The sequence below is a fragment of the Panthera leo genome, chromosome A2 (assembly GCF_018350215.1).
Source record: "Panthera leo isolate Ple1 chromosome A2, P.leo_Ple1_pat1.1, whole genome shotgun sequence".
Lineage (NCBI taxonomy): Eukaryota > Metazoa > Chordata > Mammalia > Carnivora > Felidae > Panthera > Panthera leo.
Genome location: NC_056680.1, coordinates 142,787,141 through 142,812,537, shown reverse-complemented (window position 1 = coordinate 142,812,537; position 25,397 = coordinate 142,787,141). Strand labels below are relative to the sequence as shown.

Here is a 25,397-nt window from a genome sequence, read left to right as displayed (position 1 = left end):
TCAGGTGCCGGGGCATAGCCGAGTGAAGATGATCCACTGTGGACTATGGGGATTACATGGGTCTGGAGTTTAGGGGAGAGGTCTAGGCTGGAGACGGGACGTGGGAGTCATCAGTACATAGATGGTAATCGGCGTCGTGGAAGAGGAAGAGTGTCTTGTTGTCTCTGTCTAGGTGAGAGGCAGTGGGAGGGGGTCAGGCCTCCTGCCACGGGAAGGGGTAAGGAATGTTGTGGGGGAGAAGGGAGAGGAGGCAACCACGACACCACGAAACCATGCCCAGCTGCAGTTGAGGGGCTGGAAGGAGAGTGCTGCCTTTGGTAGATATGGGGGAGTTGGAATGGGGTGTTGATTCAGAAGGGGAGACAAAGCTCAGTTTTTATGGTAAAGCTATAGATATTGATACAGATGCTGATTGATACTGATGAAACCACAGCACTAAATAAGGGGCTTTGGAGGTAATCCCTCTTACTCTTAGTCTTTGAAACCTCAGGAGATACAGAAGAGGAAAGATCAAGGTGTTCTTCTAGTATGCAATATTAAACCATGTGCTTAGATACAGTTCCCTAGACACCGCATGTTAGAAGGCCTCTGGAGGCCTGGCGAGGGAGTCTTTGTGGATTCTCATAGTTCAGTGGGCAGAGGAAGAAAAAGAGGAGTGCGGGATCCCGGGGAAAAGAACACAGTGGAGAATGGGGTCAAGAAAGGAGGAAAGAGCAGTTAACATGGTGAATAACAGGAAGCATTCGTGTGGGGGGACATGCTGATGTGTCAATAAACACGTTTGTGTCATCTTCCTCATGACATACATTTCAAAATTGTATCAGTAAAAGGACAGTCCCCTCATTTTTGTAGCTTATGTTTGGATTAGCGCGTATGCTGCATACACGAATGTCTGCTTGGTTTTAGAAAAGAATTAAAATGACATAAAGTCTTGTGTCATGAGAGAGTTGAAGGCTAACACGAGAAACTGTGAACACAAGTTTGCAGTCTATTGGGAATGAAGCACGTAATATACCTTAAATGGCCGAGGACCCTGAAAAGATTTGGTTTAGAAGCTGTTCTGTGGCTGCAGGGAAAGGAAGGACTAGATGATCCAGTACACTTATAGCCAACAGATGTCAGTGTTGTGATGTGATACACAGCCGAGTTTGGGAGCCTTCTCTCGCGCTGCACTTAAGGCTCTGATTTAATGTATGAATAATGTTAGCTCCCTCTCCCCTTTAAAAAATGCCAGCAAAAGTACATGATAATGAAAGCTTTTCTATGTACAGAGAACTGCTTCTCACACCCATTTATCTGATCGTGAGCATGGACAAGAGCTGATGGCATTTCATTGCATCTCTTGCAACAAATGGTAGAATGATAGCATTTAGGCAAAGCTATTTGATAATGAACGTCTTAGAATGGACAGGGAAAATAGTCAATGGTGAGGAATATATTGGCTAAATGTTAGCACATATCTTTTTGTTTGTTTTTTTTTTTTTTTTTACATAGTCACTGGTTCTGAAGAGTGCCGTATTTATTCTTTCTCCAGGCTCCGTTGTATCCTCTGAAAAATTATGTTCATTTAAAAGACGCAGGAGCTCTGCAGTGTGCTCATCCTTCTCGTTTCATGTCTAGGTGTCTCGGAGGCTGGGGCCCAGTTGCTTTGTGGGGTGTCTGTAACACTGAGAGGGCTCAGCAGTTGATTCCTTCTTGTTCTTTGGAGAGCCTGCTACTGTGACCAAAAGCATTTGTTAGAGGCTGAACAGAGCTGTGTGTCTCACCAGGCTGCTGGTTTTTAGACCGTTACCCAAAGCAGTGGCTTGGATATCAAACTTTTAGATCGAATGGGGATGAGCTTGCAGACTGAAGTCTAACTTCTGTTTCTCTGTGGATGGGACAGAGTTGCTGATATGTAAGCAACTGTCTGGTGGAAGCACAGGTAAGACGGAATGACACAGGGGTCAAAGTCAGGGGGAGAGAAGCTGTACTTCCAACGCTTGTAGCTGCCTTGCTATCCTGTATTCTTAAGTCTATCCAGGGATTTGGCCTTCCTTGTTACCTGGCTTCCTAGATAAGACAAACTGCTCTTTTTTTTTTTTTTTAATTTATTTTCAGAGAGACAGAGACAGTGCAAGTAGGGGAGGGTCAGAGAGAGAGGGAGAAAGAGAGAGAACCCCAAGCAGGCTCCGCGCTGCCAGCACAGAGCCGATGTGGGGCATAAACCCACGAACCGTGAGATCAGGACCTGAGCCGAAATCAAAAGTCGGATGCTTAATCGACTGAGCCACCCCGGCACCCCAAGACCAACTGCTCTTTTGAACAACATTGTATTTGAAAGGAAAGAAACTTCGACTCTACTGGTACTGGAGAAAATAATGCTGGTTTCCAGGACTTAAGTTTATCTAGTTACAGTGTAGAGATAGTACTGACTGCTCAGCCGTTGGGAGGTGTGATGTTGTAGTTTATAATAATAAATGTAGTATATTTGGTCTCGTTCCTGTTTTGGCACAGAGCTCCTAAAACCCTCAGAATTTCCTAGGTGCTGAGGGCCATACAGGGGTCTTTTTTGATGCAAATGAGGCAATTTTTGGAAAGCTTCTAAGGACGGGGGCTGGCACCAGGGAAGCTAACTATGTGATTAGAGGGTTGGAACTTCTTGCCCCTCCTGACCTCTGGGGTAGGGAGAGGGGCTTGAGATTGAGTTTTATCAGTTGCTACGTAATGAAGCCTCCATAAAAACCAAAAAGGTTCGGAGGACTTCCAGGATGGTGAGCTTGGGGAGATTGGGGAGAGTAGTGTGCCTGGAAGGTACATCACCCCCGCCCCCCCCCCCCCCCCCCCCCCCCCCCCCCCCCCCCCGCCCCACCGCCCGGCACCTTGCCCTGCATCTCTTCCATCTGGCTGTTCCTGAGTTTTATCCTTCTATAGTAAGTTGGTAATCTAGTGAGTAAATGGGTTTCCTGAGTTCTGTGAGTTGCTCTAATTAGTCAAATCTAAGGAAGGGTCTCGGGAACCTCAGATTTATAGCCGGTCAGTCAGAAGTACAGTAACAACCTGGAATGTGATTTGAATCTGAAGTACAAGGAGGGGGGGTGTGGAGACCTCCAGTCTCTAGTGGTTTGGTCAGAAACCAGGTAACAATTTGGGCTTGCTACCCAGATGGGGTGTGTGAAGTTGGGGGGTGTGTGTGTCTTGTGGGACTGTGCCCTCATGGAATCTGATGCTATCTAGGGATAGATAGTGTCAGAATTGCTTTTTGAATTACATTAAATTAAATTAAATATATTTTTTAATTCTTATTTTTTAATGTTTACTTTTGAGACAGACAGAGACAGAGCATGAGTGGGGGAGGGGCAGAGAGAGAGGGAGGCACAGAATCCAAAGCAAGCTCCAGGCTCTGAGCTGTCAGCACAGAGCCCAACATGGGGCACCAACTCATGAACCGGGAGATCATGACCTGAGCCGAAGTTGGACACTTAACTGACTGAGCCACCCAGGTGCCCCAATAGTGTCAGAATTGAGTTGAATTCATGGACACCCAATTGGTGTCCCAAGAATTGCTTGTTGGTGTGGAAGACTCCTGCCCCTCCCTGGCCCTCACCACATTGCAGTTGGGTCCAGGAACCTAAAAAGAGAAGGATTTGCACATGGTAGTGGTTGAACATGATGACTGTAAAATTGCTTCATGTAGTAGGAGGATTCAAACTTAGAGTGTAAGGAAGCAAATTCTATCAGCACACAAGGTGGATGCTGATGACACATAGTGCGTTCTGAGATATTTGACTGGATATGGTACATTTACATCGTGTCATTTTCACTGTTCCTGGTTGAAGCTAACTTAGAAACCAGAAATATGGTAGCCGGATGCTGAGGATAGATCTTTAACTTACAATCGCACATATCTGGCACCAGGAATTGTGCTGGGATGATACTAGAAAGCCTAGCAACTTGCCAGAAGTTGTGGAAGAAGTGCCCAAATTCTGATTATGACTCAGAAAGCAGGGGTGCTTGGGTGACTCAGGCAGTTACCCGTCCAACTTTGGCTCAGGTCATGATCTCATGGTTTGTGGGTTCGAGCCCCGCATCGGGCTCTGTGCTGACAGATCAGGAGCCTGTTTCAGATTCTGCGTCTCCCTCTTTCTCTGCCCCCTCCCTGCTCACACTCTGTCTCTCTCTAAAAAATAAATAAACGTTAAAAAATTAAAAACAAACAAAGTTTGTTTTCATGCTCTTGGAGACCTTCCTTCATTGTTTCCTAAGAAGTTACTTAATATTTTTATGGAGTTATCTAGTCATGGATGAAGTGGATAGTATTTGAAAACTGGTTGGAAATAGGAGATAAAAAAAAAAAAAAAAAGTGGAGTTTCTGGCTTGGTCAATAGAGAGGAGAGAGAAGCCATTGACAAAGAACATAGAGTAGGTCCTGGATATAAAGTGCTGATAAGGCACTGGAGGGAGAAACAAAGAAAGCTTTAAGACTCTGTCCCAAACCTTGCTGCATGTAAGAGCCATTCAAGCTGCTGACATACTTAATTATAATATTTATTGACTCATAATATTTTTAAAAATTCACTCCCATTTATTTCTACCTTCAAAGTTGCATTCTTTTAATATCCAGAACACACAAAGAAGTCCTACAACTCAACAAAAACCAAATAACCCGATTAAAAAGTACGCAAAGTGCTTGAAAAGGCATTTCTCCAAAGATGACATACAGACGACCAACAAACATGAAAAGATGCAGTACATCACTAGTCATAAGAGAAATACAAATACCATGGTGAGATATCACCTCATGCCCATTGGGGTGGCTGCTCTCAAAAAACCAGAAAAAAGCAAGTGTGGGCGACCATATACAGTGTTGGTGGGATTGTAAAATGGTGCAACCACTATGGAAAACAGTATAACAGGTCCTCAAAAATTTTTAAATCAAACTACCACATGATCCAGCAATCTCACTTTTGGGTATATATCCAAAAGAATTTTAAGCAGAAAAAAAAAAAAAAAAGAATTCAAGGAAGGGTCTCAAGGACATGTATTTACACGTTCACAGTGGCATTATGCACAATAGCCAAGAGATGGAAGCAATCTAAATGTTCATTGATGGGTAAATGGATAAAGAAAATGTACCATGGATAGGGAATATTATCCTATCATTTGGCCTTAAAAAGGAAGGAGTGACATGGATGAAGCTTGAGGACATTATGTTAAGCGAAATAAGCCAGTCACAAAAAGACATTTACCTTGTGATTTTACTTACGATGTGTCTAACGTAGTCAAACTCATAGAAACAGAAAGTAAAATGGTGGTTGCCAGGGGCTGGGGGAAAGGGAAACGGAATTTTTTTTTTCTTTAATGGGTATAGAGTTTTAGTTTTGCAAGATGAGAAGTTCTGGATATCTATTGCACAAAAAAGTGAATGTGGTTAACGCTACTCAACTGTACACTCAAAAATGATTCAAGTGGTAAATTTTATGAGACCTATTTTTTTACCCCAATTTTTTAAAGTTACAACTTTTTGCCTTTTCTGTCATTACAAACCTAAGCCATCTCTTCTACGTTCCAAAAAAAAAAAAAAAAATCAGGCTACAAACCAAACATGGAAACACAATCTGTTACTATTTACAGGTACCCTGAATTCAGTTTAATCAAAGAGATGAGTTTGTGTCACAGGACTGTGGGAGCGTGGACATCAAGAGAGAAACAGAGCAAAGTGGCTTTTTCGTACAGAGCATAAAGAGATTTCCAGAGTCAGTCATTCAGCTGCCAACAAAGGGCGCCATATCATCACAAGAATGGATACTCCCTCATATGGCATGGCCTTCACCGTAGTTTCTCCCCTTCGGTTTGTGAATCCCATCTGTGTGTGGCCATAGTCACCCTGATGGTGATAAAACAGCAGGAATAATGTGTGTCCTGGAATAGTAAGTAATATTTATTGAGCATTTTCTCTGTATAAAGTTCTAGGTCAAGTCTTTATATGCACATGTGAACTCATTCAATTGTCATGATGACCCTTTTAGGTTAGTATTACTTTTCATTCCATTTCTCAGTGGAGGAACCTGGGTCATGGAGAACTTAAGCACACATAAATCATAAATTTATGTGAAACTTGGGTTTGACCCAGATAATTGTATTTTAAAGACTGAAGCTTTAGCCACCATGCTACTTGTGGTAGAAGATAGGAAGGGTTTATTAGAGTAGGGCATGCTGAAATGTATACATGGCAAAAATAAAAGCAAATATTTAGAGTAGTGAATCATATCTGACTTAAAGGTAGTTTTCTTCTATGACTGAAAAAATTATGTACCAATATGTAACTATTTGTAATAGTTATAAGAGTACTTCTACTAAAATGCTAACAGTATTTGGTTGTGTGAGGGACGTAAAACTCCTGTTAAAGAGGAAGATACTATTTTAGTATGCTGAGAGTAAAGAATGCCTTTTTTTAATTGAACATTTATTGAGATAATTTGAGATTCCCATGAGTTGCAAGAAATAATGCAGAGAAATCCCACGTACCATGTACTCACTTTCCCCCAATGGTAGCCTCTTGCAAAACTATAGTACAGTATCATAACCCAGATATTCAGATTTTCCCCATTTTTTTTTAAGTTTATTTATTTTGAGAGAGAGAGAGAGGGAGGAGCAGAGAGAGAGGGAGGAGCAGAGAGAGAGGAGAGAGAATCTCAAGCAGGCTCCGTGCTGTCAGTGCAGAGCCTGACAGGGGGCTCCAACTCACTAACCTTGAAATCATGACCTGAGCCAAAATCAAGAGTCGACGCTTAACCGCCTGAGACCCTCAGATGCCCCTGCTCATTTTCTAAAGGATTGTTACTTTTTTTTAAACTGTTGAATTCGGAGAATTCTTTATATTTTTTAGATCTTAGTCTTTTGTGGGACATGTGGTTTGCAAACATTTTCTTCCCATTTGTAGCTTGCTTTTCATCCTCTTCACAGTCTGTTGCAAAGCAAAAGTCCTCAATCTGATGAGGTCCAATTTATCGAGTTTTCCTTTAATGGATTATGCTTTTTGGGTCAAGTCTAAGAACTTTTTGCCTGTTCCGAGACCCAAAGTTTTTGTGTATATTTTTTTGTTTCTAATTATAGTTTTATGTTTTCCATTTAAAGCCATGATCCATTTTGAGTTAATTTGTTTAGAAGGAGTAAATGCTTTTAATAGAAAAAATTGGGTGATATGTGCTGATTTTAGTTTTTTGGCTCCTGAAGATTGTACTCATGGTATCACTTATTTAGTAAGACTGTCAATGGATGTGAAAATAGACATTGTCTTTGCAGATAAACTGTGCAGGTTTTAACAGCAAAACAAATGTAAAATGTTTCTGATTCCCCTGGGCAGAGCTCTGGGCTCTTTTTCATGTGAACATCAAAAAAAGAAAGAAAGAAAGAAAGAAAGAAAGAAAGAAAGAAAGAAAGAAAGAAATTCCTTAATTCCTTACTTCGATTAAAAAAAATAATAAAAGACATTACCTCAGAAGAGAATTAAACTGGAGCTTCAAGGGAAAAAGAAAAAAAAAGAATACCTGAATTTGTAGTTCTTTTGAAGAAAGATAATGAAAACAGATTCTATGACATCTTTCTTGCTCAATTTATTTGTTGTGGGCTTGAGTAATTTTAACTGATGCCTTATACAGAAAAGAGCTCTGTGAACTGGTTTAATGCTCTTGGTATTAGCTATTTCATTACATCTTCTTCTAGTTTCAGAAGCACGAAGTGCCTTTTTCAGGGCTAAGTTTCTAATTAAGTTCCATATTATATTGTTGGACTATGGCTGGGGAGTACTGCTGAGGCAAGGAAGAGAGTGAATTTTGGAAAGCAGTTAGGGAGATATTTGTAAAAGGTAAAGAGCAGCATTCTGAAGGATGGGACAGAAACAAGGATTGTTGGTATTATTGCTAAGTGGTAATAAGAGGCCCATGGAGGGCCTTTCTCTCTATCCTAGATTATATACTGAAGAAGTAAATGTAAAATTGTATCTCCCTCTGAAATATTCAGAAACGTTCACTCTCATCAATTCAGATACATTTTTGTTCTGGTAATTTTATATTACAAATTTCATGATGGATTTCATACTCTGCATATGGCAGGAACAAATTCAACAGAATATAATATATGTACTTTGAGTTTCCAAAAGTCAATATGGAAAGTGAAGTGGCTTTTGTAATAACTCTAGCGACTGGATTGATAGAGATAATTATGGAGTGATTCTATCCTTGCCCCTTGAAGATAGATTCCACTGAAATCAATGAAATTACATGCATGGATCAAAGATAGGATGTTGATTAATTTTCACATGTCAAATTAAATCAGCTCACGAACTAGTTGCTACATGTGCTGGAAGAGAGATTTTAAAATATAATCAGATGTTTATATACTTTTGCAAAAATTATTAGTTTTAAAGAATATATGTTATACATGTTATTTGGTTGTCAAAAATACGATCAAATAATATGCATGTTCTTGCTGCACACGTATCTTGGAAATGATGAATGCATAATTTCAAGGACCCCTTGGTGATATATCTGGTCTCCACAATTGTAGCTTGATTGTAGATCATCAAATGAAGGGAATAAGGCTCCAAAAATAAAAATGGCACTGTTATAATTAGTTTTTCTTCTTTCAAAGCAAAGACAGAAGCGAATATTCTAATGGAAAGTGGAAAACTTTGGTCTTTTTAGGCTAACAGCGTAGCGTGTCTTCTCTACCCACTTGTGGGCTCCACACGTGTGCTTGTTCTTCATTCTCAGCGTCTGACTGGCCATGGACATGTCACATGACATGCGTGCTCCTGCCTCCCATGATAGCTCCCTAATGCCCAATGGCCAGATCACAGTTCTAAAATATCCTATTTAAGGCTTGGATCTAGAATTAAAAGGGCCCAGTGTAAAAATACATGTGTCAGGCTAATTACTTGAACAGAATCCTTGCTTTTTGTCTCTTTGGCTCACCTACTTATGTTTTCTGACCTTGCCTCATTCTTTTTGGCTTATGGACAATTCTCTGATATGTGTACCTTTATTTAGTCTTTGAATAGCTTATGCAAACATTGGTGAAATGGGACTGCATTCCTGTCCAATGATTGAGTGTGATACATGCTTACGTTAGCCTGAAAGGGCCCCTCTTGCAGCCCATACACTTTCATGGCTTTACTTGGCCATATGGTTGAGGGCTGAGTTTGCTTTCTTCAGTCCCTCCATGCAGAAGTAATAGCTCCCTTATGTGAATTTCCTCAGTACTCCATCTGATTCTTCTGATTCTGAGAATTTCCAACTCTTTGCCTTGATATAATTACCTATGCACCAGTCATATCTCTCAATAAGCTGGGAGCCTCTGGAGGGCTCAGGATGTGTCATGGCTACCTTCACTTTTGTGGTTTCACATGGCCTCTGGTTGGGGCCTGAGCAGACCAGGCACAGGATAAAAGTGTGCGGGTTGTGTCAATGTTTTGCACGTATTCTGAAGTCTGAGTGAGGCATATTCATGATATTTAAGCTGAGCTATATATGCTGTAACACTTACTGACAAAGCTTTTGTTGGTCTGGATTATAGCTTTTGAACCAGTGGGTCTGGTGTCCTTATGACCAAATTTCCTGCATTTATGTCTTCAAAAGGAGAAGTAGCTATCTCTTCTCTTTGTTCCCTGTTTTTATCTCCTAGGACATGAAGCATGCTTATGCATGCATTTCTTGCTAATCACTACTTTGTGACTAATCATCAGGGACCTTAAATGTAGAAGAAAATATGTAAAATTCATGACCTGAATTTGTTTTTAGGGAGCCACTGAGATATTTTCCTGAAAAAAGAAAATCACAGTCTTAATCCTTTCATTATTAATATTAGATTATCTTTAGAACATGTTATATAGTAAGCATGAAGAAACAACATGATATTTTTACAGAGGTATTTATCTTACATGAAAGAATGCTTCCAGTTTTCATGCAGAAGTACTGTATACGTCCAAAGTACAATTATTATTATTTTATGTTTTTAATTATTATTAAAAGTGGCTCTATAAAGCCAGGAAGATATATGTTTTCCAAGAAAACAGGACACAAATTTGGTTTTACTAGTCATATCTAGTGGAAAGTCATAAATTTTCTTCCAAGAATAAAATAGAATTGCAAGTGGGTGTTTAAAAAATGCATTAAAATGGCAATGTGCACATAATTTAAATGAGCCAAGAGCTGCTAATTATTCTGGCATGTATTCAGTTACTTTTGTACTATTTCTCCTCTAATGTAAACAAAAGAAATCCTCTTATTGTCAAAAACAGCTTTTAGTAGAGGTTGCTTTTTTCTGTTGTTGTTGTTTTTTTTCCTATTCTTTTTGTACAGTTTGCACATTTAAGAACTAGTCACAAAGTGTGATTATTTAGAATATTTTTTTTACAAAGACTGTCCTATCACTTATATTTTTCGGCTCTTAAAATCAAATTAAGGAGCTAATTAAGCTATTCATTTACTAGAGCGGAAAATAATTATGCAATGTGTATCTGGAGGAATAAATAGCCTCATGTGCATCCAAATGAGGTAAAAGCGGGTTGAGACTTGGTCATGTAACGGGGTCCATGGAGCGCGTTGCCTAATGAAGAAGGCAGGTCCTTTACTATAGTATACTTGATCATTATTTTCCAGAAATGACATTGATTTGTGGCTGTGACTACACTCTTCTTCACAGCTCAGGACCTTCAGTGTATGATTAAATGCTGCAGTTTTATTTTTAAGGCATTTTATCATGCATTTACAACATTTAAATGAGTTACTTAAGTTTATTAGAATATGCTTCTGCTTCCTCCAGTTTGGTGAACTAAATACTCAGCTAGTTCCTGGATAAAACATACTTACTGATGAGTAACAGAATGTTGGGCCAAAATTCTTCCCCCTGAGTTTTGACTGAAGCGCCAATATGATAGATACCAAAGAGAGAACATTCTGAGAACCGTGTCGATGAGGCAGTAGATTAAGGACACGCAAAGGTCACTGCATGGGAGAGGAAAGGATCAGTGGGGAGGATATCTTTGGAGAAAACTGTGCGATAAATCCCACAGCTTCTCCCCACACAGAGGGAGATATTCCTTCTTCATCTCAGGTCCAGGGAGACTTCCATGGCACCATCTGCAGAGCTTTGATATATGTGGGCTGGAGTCTGATTCTGGTGTCAGAAATCTAGAGGACAAGAGAAGGGCTGATCAACCACCCTGTGGCAGACATCGGGAGGGATTGGCTTTGAATTTTTTTTTTTTTTTTTTGAAAAAGCTGTCTTTATGGATTCAGAGACAAGATACGATATGTGGGCACTTGGGTGAAAAAGCCAGTGTGGTTTCTCTTAGAGCCTACCATCTGCAATGGGTGAGAAGATATCAGAAGATAGAGGCTGGTTATATACCACTGGTGTACAAAGACTAAGGGCAGGGTTGGGAGGGATTATGAATGGCCACTAAGGTTATTAAGGCACCCATTTGGGGCTAGACATTGTGAGAGAAAGCTGTCCATTGATATAGTAAGCTCTGAAGAGCTCATTAATCCTCAACTCATGAGGGTATCAATTCAAGTAAGAATATTTGTCCCATGTCTCTTTGCCATCCTCCTGCTTTGACCCTGAAGACATCAACACATCAGCTCGGGAGAAGGAAGAGGAAGGAAGAGAAGAGAAGCCGAAGGCAGTGAATTAGGGAAGAAGCCAATCAGCCTGTCTTTCTCATTGTGGGCTTTCAGCTTGAAGCAGGAGGGAGCTGGGAGAGGAGGAGATTTACTGCTAAATCAAGCCCATAGTTATAATTATTATACAGAATTGGACATTCTAGTTTCTGAATCAAGACTGTTTTTCTTCCAGGCGTAGGGAAACATTACCCCTGCTAAATAAAGCCTAATGGAACAGTGAGAGGCAAAAATAAAGTTGTGTTTTGATTACATTATGATGTACATGTGCTTGAGTAACATCGTGATTTCAAATGCAGCGCTGTTTGTAGGAAATGAGGGAAATATCTAACAGTGTAGAAAAAAGAATCGTTTGTTGAAATTTGAGTAACAGATGCAGTGAGCAGTAAGGAAATGCAATCAGGAGACTAAGCCTTGTGCCCAATGAAGGTGAGTGAATGGAACATGAGACTCTTATTTTATTTTATTTTTAAAAATATGTTTGTTTATTTTTGAGAGAGAGAGAGAGAGAGAAGGAGAGAGAGAGTGCACCTGCGAGTTGGGGGAGTGGCAGAGAGAGGAGAGAGAGAATCCAAAGCATAGGACCATGGGACCATGACCTGAGCTGAAATCAAGAGCTGGACTGTTAACCAACGTGAGCCACCCAGGTGCCCCGAGACTTCTATTTTAGTTTAGACCCTGGAAGGGAGATAAGGCAGCTCCAGGTCTAGTGCTCCGTGACCCCCAGCAAAAGCAAGGGAAAACCTGCTCTGGAGGAGGGTGACCTCAGCTGGCGCTCGAGATTCCTATAGATTAATATCTACCAAATATAAACTCACAGTCAAAGATCACCAAAATGACAGAAGAGAAAGCCTCTGTCTCACCATGAGAAGAGTCAACAGAAACAATAAACGAAGGATTTAGAGTCCTAATAAATTCAGACTTCAGAATTATGAGATCTAAAATATCAAATGATTGTATATGAAACGTTTAAGGAAATAACCGGGTATCTCACAGAAATGAGAGAGCAATAAGGAACTATTCACAGGAAGCGGGAAGATTTGAAAAGAAACCAAAAAACAAATTTCAAAATGGGAAAATATAATTGTTAAGTTTTGAAAAATTAATGAGTTGGTTAAACAGCAAATCAAACGATTGAAGAGATAATCATTGATAGATGGATTGAAAGAAATTACCTAGAATGCAGCACAGAAAGACATGGTGATGGAAGGTATGAGAGTTTATCACCAATAGGCCCTCAACGAATGAACTGCTAAAGCAAACATTTTTGTTTGTTTTAATGTTTGTTTATTTTTGAGATAGAGCGTGCCGGTGGGGGAGGGGCAGAGAAGGGTGGGGGGGGCAGAGGATCCGAAGCGGCACCATGCTGATAGCAGTGAGCCCAATGTGGGGCTTGAACTCACAAACTGCAAGATCATGACCAGAGCCAAAAGTCAGACACTCAACGGACTGAGCTGCCCAGGGACCCCCTAAAGCAAACACTTTGGTTTCAAAATTCCTTTACATTCTTAAAAATTATTGACGACCCCAAAGATCTTTTGTGTACGTGGGTTATATCTATTTGTATTTATCATATTAGAAGTTAAAATTGAAATGAAAATTTATTTTTTAAAAAAGCCCATTTGATGTTAACGTAAATTACTTAATAAAGAGTAACTTATTTTCATACACAAAAACATTAGGGAGAAATTGTTTTACATTTTTGACAATCTTTATTGTCTGGGTAATTAGAAGACAGCTAGATTCTCATATCTGCTTCTGCGCTCATTCTGTTGCTGTATGTTGTTTTGGTTAAAATATATGAAGAAAATCTGTCCTCGTACATATGTGTAGATGCAAAAGGGAGAAGTATTTTAATAGCCTTTTCAGATAATGGAGGATATTATTCTTGGTATTATACCAAAATTCAACAAATGGCAGTTTCCTAATGGTTAGTTGCCATGTGGAATTTGAAAGCCATATCAATAAACGTGTTGCATTTTGTTACATTAAAGTTTATTTGCCTATCTTCAACTTTAGATGGATCTTTCACCTATGTATGATTTTGTCACATCATGGACTGGTAATTTGGAAAATACTGGTTCGTTGAGTAATGCAGGACTTCCAAACATTGATATGAAAGTCACATCCATTAATAACATCTGCGCGGATCTTATTAGAAAAGCCCATGTATTGAGAAGCTGTCAAGTTCATGGTGGGAAATATAAGTTTTCTAAAATTCTAATTTTCCTTGAAAACTTGAATTTTGTCATTGGCAACAAATTCTGTCAGTTGTTTTCCTTGAGGTAACAGGCTTAGTTCATTCAATTTTAAGAAAATGTCTGCCAATTATCCAAGTCTGAATAGCCATAGTTCATCTGTCAGTCATTCTTTTAAGTAAAGATGGTGCTCCATGAAAAAAGTGGTTACGTCAGCTTGCAACTCAATCGCACAAGTGTTTTCCTTGAGACAACCATCATACTTCGGTATTCAGCAGAAGTGCTTTTTGTACTTCCCATTTGGTCACAGAGAATATTAAAAAGACATTGTGTAAGGGCCAAGATTTAAAAAAATTAATATGTTTTTTTCTGCTTCACCAAGTATACCGTTAAGGGAACTAGCATTTCAGAAAATTTACTATGAGTGGGTGACAGAGAAGAACACGATTCCTTGCATAGTTTGGTCCACTGCCTTGATTTGTGCTAAGGTACCAACAATTTTACCCACGATTGCTTTCGCACCATTAAGGTGTGTGTCAATGCAGTGAATAAGACAAATAACACCTTACTATTGTTATGAAAGTAGTTTGACCTTGTTGGACTCCTCCTAAGAGGGTCTTGGAACCATAAAGCACACTTTGAGACTGCTAGTCCAAAGGAATGCGAAGAATCTCCAGAAGTGAGGTCTGAAATAGAAGAAGGTCTAGTGAACAAAGAAACTGGGAATCTAACAAATCTTATGTGTATAAAATAATAATGTCTTATTTGTTGGGGATTAAAACATTAGAGTTAAATTAGATGGGATGGTGGCATGTAGACTGGAAGAGGTGACCATAGCATGTGAATTGGGAAGGGTGTTCAAGGGAGGGTTAGGGCACTGAATAGCTTTAGAATCTAACTTAAATATGAAGGAAACGTTTTAAGAATGGGGAATACCCAATTAAACATTATGGATTGCATGTATGCATTTATTTTCACTCCCTTCCCCAAATCACAAGCATGGCAACAAATGGATATTTTTAAAAGATAGAAGTCCGTAGACCCAAGTGAGGAGACAATGGCAGCCAAATGTAGAAAGCTCATTTAGGAAAGCAGGTGGATGAGTGATAATTGTCTCAGACAGCCTGGGAAAGCTAACTCCCAAGCTGCGTGAGGAGTCAGCAGAGACAATGAAAAATGATTTAGATTCCTAAGAACTTCAGATTTAGAATTACCAGATGCAGAATATAAATTAATTATGTACAAAATTGCTTAAAGAAATAACATATGCACTCGCATAAAAAAAGGAAGGCAACAAGACACTCTCAGAAGTGCAATGTGTACCTGGAAGAAATAAATGGCATCATGTGCATCCAGATGGAGAAAGCTGAGGAGCGACCTGTTGAGGAATGCTCCGATAGCTCCGGTGTCACCAGGCGGGTTCTGGAAGTGGGGGGAGGTGAGGCTATCAAAGGAGAAGTGGACGAAAGATTTTCCACCGAGTGGCTGGCCTTCCAGCTTCCTTCTCTACCTGAAGATTTCCTGTGGGTAGGATGATTCATGACTTCTGGGCTGGCAAGGGGCAGACTCAGCTGTGAGTGGGGTATGGTTAAACTTATAAATACTGAAGGGTAGGTACTGAGTGTGTGCAAAACAGCTGTCCCTATCTCAAATTCAAATAACTATGTTGTGCAGATTGAGGGATGGTGTTTGTGCGTGTGTGGTAGCTTGTAAGAGGAGATGGGGTATGTGTGAAAGTGTGTTAAATCTTTGTTTTCCAGAATGGGAAGGCAATAGACAATGCCTAAAACAGAAAAATCAAGAAGTAGCAATGCTAGCATGTTACGTAGAGACATGGACATAAACAGTACAAGATTCATTGAAAACATTGGAAGTATTTACCTCTGGGGATCAGGAAATGAGGCTGCGTTTGACTCAAAAAATTATTTGCCTCTAAGCTATGTCTACACGTATCTTTGATAAAAATAAGAATGAAATTTTAAAATTATAAAGGTAACTACTGGGGTGCCTGGGTGACTCAGTCAGTTAAGCGTCTGACTCTTTGTGTTGGCTCAGCTCATGATCTCAGGGCTTGTGAGCTAGAGCCCAGCGTCAGGCTCTGCGTTGACAGCATGGAGCCTGTTTGGGATTCTCTCTCTCTCTGTGTCTCTCTGCCCCTCCCCTGCTTGCTTGCACAGGCTCTCTGTCTCGCAAAATAAATAAACATTAAAATGATTTTTAAAAAGGCAGCTACTAAAAGAATAGAAATAAATTTTATAATTTCAAACTCATCAGAAGGAAGCAAGCAGAAAAAGTAATCTAAATAAGTAGTTAAAATCTTCCCAGAAAAGATACCAGGCCCAGATATTTTTTTATCAAACTTTAATGAATAAATTATTGCAGCCTTATACGAATGCTTCTAGAATATAGAAAAAGAGACAATACCTCCCTACTCATTCTGTGAACCTTACGTAAACTTAACACCCAAATTTGGCAATTATAGTACAAAAAGGAAAATTATTGGCCAGTCTCATTCTTGAACATTGGTGTAAAAATTCTAAAAATTAATGTTCAAATATTTATAAATGCCATTCATTATATCAAGAGATTAAATGAGAAAAAGAATCCAATAGATGCAGAAAATTTTTTTGACCAGTTCCAAATCTATGATTTTTAAAAAGAAATCTGAATATTGGAGGACATTCCCTTAATATTGAAGCTGAATATTGGGGGACATTCCCTTAATCAGATAAAGGGCATTAAACAAACAAACAAAAAAACCCAGCACCGTACAGTGAACATTATTCCTAATGATGAAATCTTGGAAGCATTCTTTTTAAGATCCAGAAAAGGCAAGAGCACCCACTAATGTCAGTTTTCATTAACATTTTATTGGATTTATAGTAAGGCAAGAAATAATTAAGAAGCAGATTAGTCATTATTTGCAGATAATATGATTCTCTACCCAGCAAGTTAAAAGAATCTATAGGCTTCTTAAAGAATTAGTAAGAAGGTGGTTGGATATCATGTTATTACATAAACTATTTGCCATCAACAAGTAGAAAATGTAGCAGGAGGAAGAATATCTCATTTATGATAGCAATAAAAAATGGTACTTATGAATAAATCTACCAAAAGGTGTACATAATCTTCATGAAGTAAAATTTAAAACTTTATAGAAAGATATTAAAGAAGATCTAAATAAATGGAGAACTATACTGTGTTGATTTGGTAGAAGATTTAATATCTTGGACCATTGATTCTTTCCAAATTAATGTGTAAAGTCAGTGCAATTCCAATTAAAATATCAGTAGGGATTTTTTTCTTTTTTGGTAGAACGTGGAAAAGCTGACTGCAAAATTTACATGGAAGGGCCATAAACCAAAAATAGAGCCACAATACTCCTGAAGAACAGGAAGAAGAGAAACTTGACCTACCAGTTGTCAGGAACGCTTATAAAGCTACGGTACAATTACAATTATTTCAAAAGTAGCTAACCCAGAGTTAGTACTCAATAAATGTTAGTTATTATTACTATATGGTTTCCACATTTTAATATTTACATTCTTTGTGGTAAACATTTGCAAGGATTGTTTCTTTCCCTTATGAGGGGCATTTCAAAACGTAGGCCTTAGAAAAATTTTAAACGCTTTCTAAGGCCTGGGTTATAGCTGTACTCCAAATTACGTGGCTCCCGTTATGGAACTGAGTTCTCTATTTCCTTTGCCTCTCCTGCCAGCTTCCTCTCCTTCTTTGAGTCTGAATGGAAATGTAAGGTGTCGGGACAATGTCTCTCTAAAATGGAGTAAGGAGGTAAGAAGCAGTATCCAGATGCTTGTAACAAAAAAATGAAAGGGGTAAACTTGTAAAGAGGCTTACTTAGTGGACAAGGCAACGGTTGGTCAAAAGTGGTAAACTGGTGAATGAAAGCCATTCATTCATTCATTCATTCATTCATTCATTCATTCAAGAAAACTCTGTTACCTGTGTATGAAACACCGTGTCTGGCGTGGATATAAAGATGCATTAGACAGATCCCTGTGCATGAGCACTCACAGACTAGCTGGCAAGACATGCCTGAAAAATACTAAGATACAGTATGCCGACTACTAGAGCACGGTCGATACCAAACAGAGTTCTGTCAGAGCAATGAGGCTGGAGGACGAACTACAGAAAGTAGAAGCAGTTTTCTCGAAGGAAGTATCACTCATACTTGATCTTGGTATCTGTGTTGTTGAGGAGGGAGATGGCAGAGGCATGTACCATAGGGCTAAACATGCAGAGTTTTCCAATATGTTGAAGCAGTATCAACTTCTATACCGTAAGAGCTATGGAGATTTTATAAAGGATGTTCATACCACGCAGTTTACTGTTTGTGAACTTTAAACTCTCGCCTTCTTTCTTCCTACCTCTTGTTTGAGGAATTAATAGCCAAATTACCCCAAACTGGGCAGTAGTGGGGAGGAGGCAGAGAACCAGGATCCTGAGTAACAGCCTGGCTCTACAGAGTGTGGAGTAAAGGAGAATTCAGTGTTTCAACTTCTTTGATTGGCATGGAAATGTTTAGAGAGCGAAGTAATTTTGAAGTTCTGTGGTTCTACCTGGGATTTAGTGTGAGGCTTCTTTCTTAAACTGTATGGTCCTAGTAAATGTTGAGGCCTAGCCGAAAATCAGTACAAGTTTTATCAGTGACCTTTTGCGAATCCTGCTCTGGTTGGCATAGTTGTTTCATCTGACCACACATTCAACAGAGTGGAGCTCTGAGATGGAGCAGGAGGGTGACACGGTGACAATTAGCACTGCTCCTAAAGAAGCCTTATGACTGAGGATAGAACTCTAAAATGGGAATAAACTCTGTTTTGAGAAGGGGCTGCTCTTACAGAGAATGTTACATGACCCCGGAAGTGTAGGAAATGGGCTCTGGGCAAGAAAAAAGTGCCTCCAGCAGAGGCATTGTTCTTAGAACCAAAATTTTGAGAGCATAATAGAGGAAATCTCTCCATCAGCTGTCAGATTCCTTAAGTTCCAGAATCTTTCCTTAAGACAAACACCTTCCACCTGGAATGAAGGATGCCACAGGCCCCATCAAAATCGAAGAGATAGACAGGATGGTAAGCGTGAGGTGTTCAGAGGTTCATCTGAGTTTCCCCACAGGTGTCACTGACAAAGTGCACAGGTCTCTATAGTTCAAGGGTTCCTGCCTGGAGGGTACAGTGGGTACGAAGCTTCGTTGTATTTGAGATTCCTACACTTGGGAAGCAGTTGCTTGGGGAGCTATGGCTGAGTTCAGGCTGAGATAATGTTTGTTTCAAAACCTGGGATAGCTTTTAACGTTAATTGAATTTCTTAGAGTTAAAGGGAGAAACACAAACCATATGGAAATAAGTGGGAAAATTTAATGACAAGAGCTATAAACATGCAGATAAATCTTCCTGAAGTCATTGTAGTGGTTTATAATTTCTTCTTATGTCCCCTGTGAAGTCCTACAGTGCCCCTCAACCTTTTTCCCACATCACTAACTTTGAAGCTCCCCCAAGGGTATGACCATGGTCATAGAAGCACTGTTGGTTTGCCACCACTTTTGCTGCCTTGGGGAACTCATCATACATGATTTACGTGCTAGCTTATATGGATAAATTGTATTTCTACACCTCCTGCCCTAGTATCTTCTATTTTTGCAGACCAAGGATTCGGGATCTCTAAAGTACATTTCTCTGTGTGGAACATTCTGTTAATAATAACAGAATGTAATAAACATTACGTTGCCTTTTTTTTAAAATCAATGTAAATGATATCAACAGATTCCCAGTGCTTTAAAATCACTACATTGTGGTACTTTGAACGGACTATATGTCTTCCTGATAATTCTTCATCTGGAATTGTACTGCCTACTACTGTAGCCCCTAGCTATATGTGGTTATTTAAACTTACATGAATTAAAATGACTAGAATTAAAACTTCAGTTTGGCAGTCACACTCGCCACATTTCAAGTGTTCAATAGCCACATGTGGCTAGTGCCTACTGAATTGGATAGGACAGATGTAAAACATTTCTGTCATTGGACAAAATTGGACAGTGCTGATCTAGGACATTTCTTGTATTTTTCTTGAGCTTTCACTGTTCTCTACCAGCTAACCCAGGCAACACCCACGGTGTGCCTAGACTTTTACAACAGACATCTTACGGTCTTCTCTCTCCAGTTTCTCAGTCCTTCTGATGTCCTTCCATGACATCATCCTGAATCTGAGGGTCACGCCTGGGTCTTGTCATCACCCAGAATCACTGCCTCTGACACTTAAATCTAAGAACTAAGAACTAGTTTTGAGTTGCTTTGCTATCTGATACCACCGTGTCTGTTCTTCAGTTACACTGAGACCTCCAGTTCCTGGACCCCTCTTTATTTTCATTTGACTCCCTTTCTTGTTTTTTTTTTTTAATTTTTTTTAAATGTATGAAATTTATTGTCAGATTGGTTCCATACAACACCCAGTGCTCATCCCAAAAGGTGCCCTCCTCGATACCCATCACCCACCCTCCCCTCTCTCCCAGCCCCCATCAGCCCTCAGTTTGTTCTCAGTTTTTAAGAGTCTTATGCTTTGGCTCTCTCCCTCTCTAACCTCTTTTTTTTTTCCTTCCCCTCCCCCATGGGTTCCTGTTAAGTTTCTCAGGATCCACATAAGAGTGAACACATATGGTATCTGTCTTTCTCTGTATGGCTTATTTCACTTAGCATCACACTCTCCAGTTCCATCCATGTTGCTGCAAAGGGCCATATTTCGTTCTTTCTCATGGCCATGTAGTACTCCATTGTGTATATAAACCACGATTTCTTTATCCATTCATCAGTTGATGGACATTTAGGTTCTTTCCATAATTTGGCTATTGTTGAGAGTGCTGCTATAAACATTGGAGTACAAGTGCCCCTATGCATCAGTACTCCTGTATCCCTTGGGTAAATTCCTAGCAGTGCTATTGCTGGGTCATAGGGTAGGTCTATTTTTAATTTTTTGAGGAACCTCCACACTGTTTTCCAGAGTGGCTGCACCAGTTTGCATTCCCACCAAGAGTGCAAGAGGGTTCCCGTTTCTCCACATCCTCGCCAGCATCTATAGTCTCCTGATTTGTTCATTTTGGCCACTCTGACTGGCGTGAGGTGATATCTGAGTGTGGTTTTGATTTGTATTTCCCTGATGAGGAGCGACGTTGAGCATCTTTTCATGTGCCTGTTGGCCATCCGGATGTCTTCTTTAGAGAAGTGTCTATTCATGTTTTCTGCCCATTTCTTCCCTGGATTATTTGTTTTTCGGGTGTGGAGTTTGGTGAGCTCTTTATAGATTTTGGATACTAGCCCTTTGTCCGATATGTCATTTGCAAATATCTTTCCCCATTCTGTTGGTTGACTTTTAGTTTTGTTGATTGTTTCCTTTGCTGTGCAGAAGCTTTTTATCTTCATGAGGTCCCAATAGTTCATTTTTGCTTTTAATTCCCTTGCCTTTGAGGATGTGTCAAGTAAGAAATTGCTACGGCTGAGGTCAGAGAGGTCTTTTCCTGTTTTTTTCCTCTAGGGTTTGGATGGTTTCCTGTCTCACATTCAGGTCCTTTATCCATTCTGAGTTTATTTTTGTGAATGGTGTGAGAAAGTGGTCTAGTTTTAACCTTCTGCATGTTGCTGTCCAGTTCTCCCAGCACCATTTGTTAAAGAGACTGTCTTTTTTCCATTGGATGTTCTTTCCTGCTTTGTCAAAGATTAGTTGGCCATACTTTTGTGGGTCTAGTTCTAGGGTTTCTATTCTATTCCATTGGTCTATGTGTCTGTTTTTGTGCCAATACCTTGCTGTCTTGATGATTACAGCTTTGTAGTAGAGGCTAAAGTCTGGGATTGTGATGCCTCCTGCTTTGATGTTCTTCTTTTTCAAAATTACTTTGGCTATTCGGGGCTTTGTGTGGTTCCATATGAATTTTAGAATTGCTTGTTCTAGCTTTGAGAAGAATGCTGGTGCAATTTTGATTGGGATTGCATTGAATGTGTAGATAGCTTTGGGTAGTATTGACATTTTGACAATATTTATTCTTCCAACCCATGAAAACAGAAATGTTTTTCCATTTCTTTATATCTTCTTCAATTTCCTTCATAAGCTTTCTATAGTTTTCAGCATACAGATCTTTTACATCTTTGGTTAGATTTATTCCTAGGTATTTTATGCTTCTTGGTGCAATTGTGAATGGGATCAGTTTCTTTATTTGTCTTTCTGTTGCTTCATTATTAGTGTATAAGAATGCAACTGATTTCTGTACATTGTTTTGTATCCTGCAACTTTGCTGAATTCCTGTATCAGTGTTATAGCAGACTTTTGGTGGAGTCTATTGGGTTCTCCATGTATATTATCATGTCATCTGCAAAAAGTGAAAGCTTAACTTCATCTTTGCCAATTTTGATGCCTTTGATTTCCTTTTGTTGTCTGATTGCCGATGCTAGAACTTCCAACAGTATGTTAAACAACAGCGGTGAGAGTGGACATCCCTGTCGTGTTCCTGATCTCAGGGAAAAAGCTCTCAGTTTTTCCCCATTGAGGATGATGTTAGCTGTGGAGTTTTCATAAATGGCTTTTATGATGTTTAAGTATGTTCCTTCTATCCCGACTTTCTCGAGGGTTTTTATTAAGAAAGGATGCTGAATTTTGTCAAATGCTTTTTCTGTATCGATTGACAGGATCATATGGTTCTTATCTTTTCTTTTATTAATGTGATGTATCATGTTGATTGATTTGCAAATGTTGAACCAGCCCTGCATCCCAGGAATGAATCCCACTTGATCATGGTGAATAATTCTTTTATATGCTGTTGAATTCGATTTGCTAGTATCTTATTGAGAATTTTTGCATCCATATTCATCAGGGATATTGGCCTGTAGTTCTCTTTTTTTTACTGGGTCTCTGTCTGGTTTAGGAATCAAAGTAATACTGGCTTCATAGAATGAGTCTGGAAGTTTTCCTTCCCTTTCTATTTTTTGGAATAGCTTGAGAAGGATAGGTATTATCTCTGCTTTAAACATCTGGTAGAACTCCCCTGGGAAGCCATCTGGTCCTGGACTCTTATTTGTTGGGAGATTTTTGATAACCGATTCAATTTCTTCACTGGTTATGAGTCTGTTCAAGCTTTCTATTTCCTCCTGATTGAGTTTTGGAAGTGTGTGGGTGTTTAGGAATTTGTGCATTTCTTCCAGGTTGTCCAGTTTGTTGGCATATAATTTTTCATAGTATTCCCTGATAATTGCTTGTATCTCTGAGGGATTGGTTGTAATAATTCCATTTTCATTCATGATTTTATCTATTTGGGTCATCTCCCTTTTCTTTTTGAGCAGCCTGGCTAGAGGTTTATCAATTTTGTTTATTTTTTCAGAAAATCAACTCTTGGTTTCCTTGATCTGCTCTACAGTTTTTTTAGATTCTATATTGTTTATTTCTGCTCTAATCTTTATTATTTCTCTTCTTCTGCTGGGTTTAGGCTGTCTTTGCTGTTCTGCTTCTATTTCCTTTAGGTGTGCTGTTAGATTTTGTATTTGGGATTTTTCTTGTTTCTTGGGATAGGCCTACATTGCAATGTATTTTCCTCTCAGGACTGCCTTCGCTGCATCCCAAAGCGTTTGGATTGTTGTATTTTCATTTTCGTTTGTTTCCATATATTTTTTAATTTCTTCCCTAATTGCCTGGTTGACCCATTCATTCTTTAGTAGGGTGTTCTTTAACCTCCATGCTTTTGGAGGTTTTCCAGACTTTTTCCTGTGGTTGATTTCAAGCTTCATAGCATTGTGGTCTGAAAGTATGCATGGTATGATTTCAATTCTTGTATACTTATGAAGGGCTGTTTTGTGACCCAGTATATGATCTATCTTGGAGAATGTTCCATGTGCACTCGAGAAGAAAGTATATTCTGTTGCTTTGGGATGCAGAGTTCTAAATATATCTGTCAAGTCCATCTGATCCAATGTATCATTTAGGGCCCTTGTTTCTTTATTGACCGTGTGTCTAGATGATCTATCCATTTCTGTAAGTAGAGTGTTAAAGTCCCCTGCAATTACCACATTCTTATCAATAAGGTTGCTTATGTTTGTGAGTAATTGTTTTATATATTTGGGGGCTCCCGTATTCGGTGCATAGACATTTATAATTGTTAGCTCTTCCTGATGGATAGACCCTGTGTTTATTATATAATGCCCTTCTTCATCTCTTGTTACAGCCTTTAATTTAAAGTCTAGTTTGTCTGATATAAGTATGGCTACTCCAGCTTTCTTTTGACTTCCAGTGGCATGATAAATACCTCTCCATCCCCTCACTCTGAATCTGAAGGTGTCCTCAGGTCTAAAATGAGTCTCTTGTAGACAGAAAATAGATGGGTCTTGTTTTTTTATCCATTCTGATACCCTATGTCTTTTGGTTGGTGCATTTAGTCCATTTACATTCAGTGTTATTATAGAAAGATATGGGTTTAGAGTCATTGTGATGTCCTTAGGTTTCATGCTTGTAGCAATGTCTCTGGTACTTTGTCTCACAGGATCCCCCTTAGGATCTCTTGTAGGGCTGGTTTAGTGGTGATGAATTCCTTCAGTTTTTGTTTGGGAAGACCTTTATCTCTCCTTCTATTTTAAATGACAGACTTGCTCGGTAAAGGATTCTAAGCTGCATATTTTTTCTGTTCATCACATTGAAGATCTCCTGCCATTCCTTTCTGACCTGCCAAGTTTCAGTAGAGAGATCAGTCACGAGTCTCCCTTTATATGTTAGAGCACGTTTATCTCTAGTTGCTTTCAGAATTTTCTCTTTATCCTTGTATTTTGCCAGTTTCACTATGATATGTCGTGCAGAAGATCGATTCAAGTTACGTCTGAAGGGAGTTCTCTGTGCCTCTTGGATTTCAATGCCTTTTTCCTTCCCCAGATCAGGGAAGTTCTCAGCTATGATTTCTTCAAGTACACCTTCAGCACCTTTCCCTCTCTCTTCCTCCTCTGGAATACCAATTATGCGTATATTATTTCTCTTTAGTGCATCACTTAGTTCTCTAATTTTCCCCTCATACTCCTGCATTTTTTTATCTTTTTCTCAGCTTCTTCTTTTTCCATAATTTTATCTTCTAGTTCACCTATTCTCTCCTCTGCCTCTTCAATTCTAGCCGTGGTTGTCTCCATTTTATTTTGCAGCTCATTGATAGCATTTTTTTGCTCCTCCTGGCTGTTCCTTAGTCCCTTGATCTCTGTAGTAATAGATTCTCTGCTGTCCTGTATACTGTTTTCAAGCCCAGTGATTAATTTTATGACTATTATTCTAAATTCACTTTCTGTTATATTGTTTAAATCCTTTTTGATCAGTTCATTAGCTGTGGTTATTTCCTGGAGATTCTTTTGAGGGGAATTCTTCCGTTTCATCATTTTGGATAGTCCCTGGAGTGGTGCAGAACTGCGGGGCACTGCCCCTGTGCTGTCTTGAATAACTTGCGTTGGTGGGCGAGGCCGCAGTCAGACCTGATGTCTGCCCCCAGCCCACTGCTGGGGCCACAGTCAGA

General features: G+C 39.4%; 1 protein-coding gene across 5 annotated transcripts in view; it reads left to right on the top strand.

The window, feature by feature from the left end:
• Nucleotides 1-17,300, top strand: part of GCC1 (GRIP and coiled-coil domain containing 1) — a 58,508-nt gene extending 41,208 nt beyond the window's left edge. Inside the window, exons 7-8 of one of the 5 annotated variants that reach the window (XR_006198287.1) lie at nt 5,614-5,735; nt 17,177-17,300. The gene's annotated coding sequence lies outside the window, so the exon portion shown is untranslated. Of the gene's footprint in view, nt 1-5,613; nt 5,736-11,609; nt 11,867-17,176 lie in introns of those variants that run through there. The other 4 variants (XR_006198310.1, XR_006198284.1, XR_006198297.1 and 1 more) reach the window with 4 other exon arrangements.
• The last annotated feature ends 8,097 nt before the right edge of the window (nt 17,301-25,397 follow it).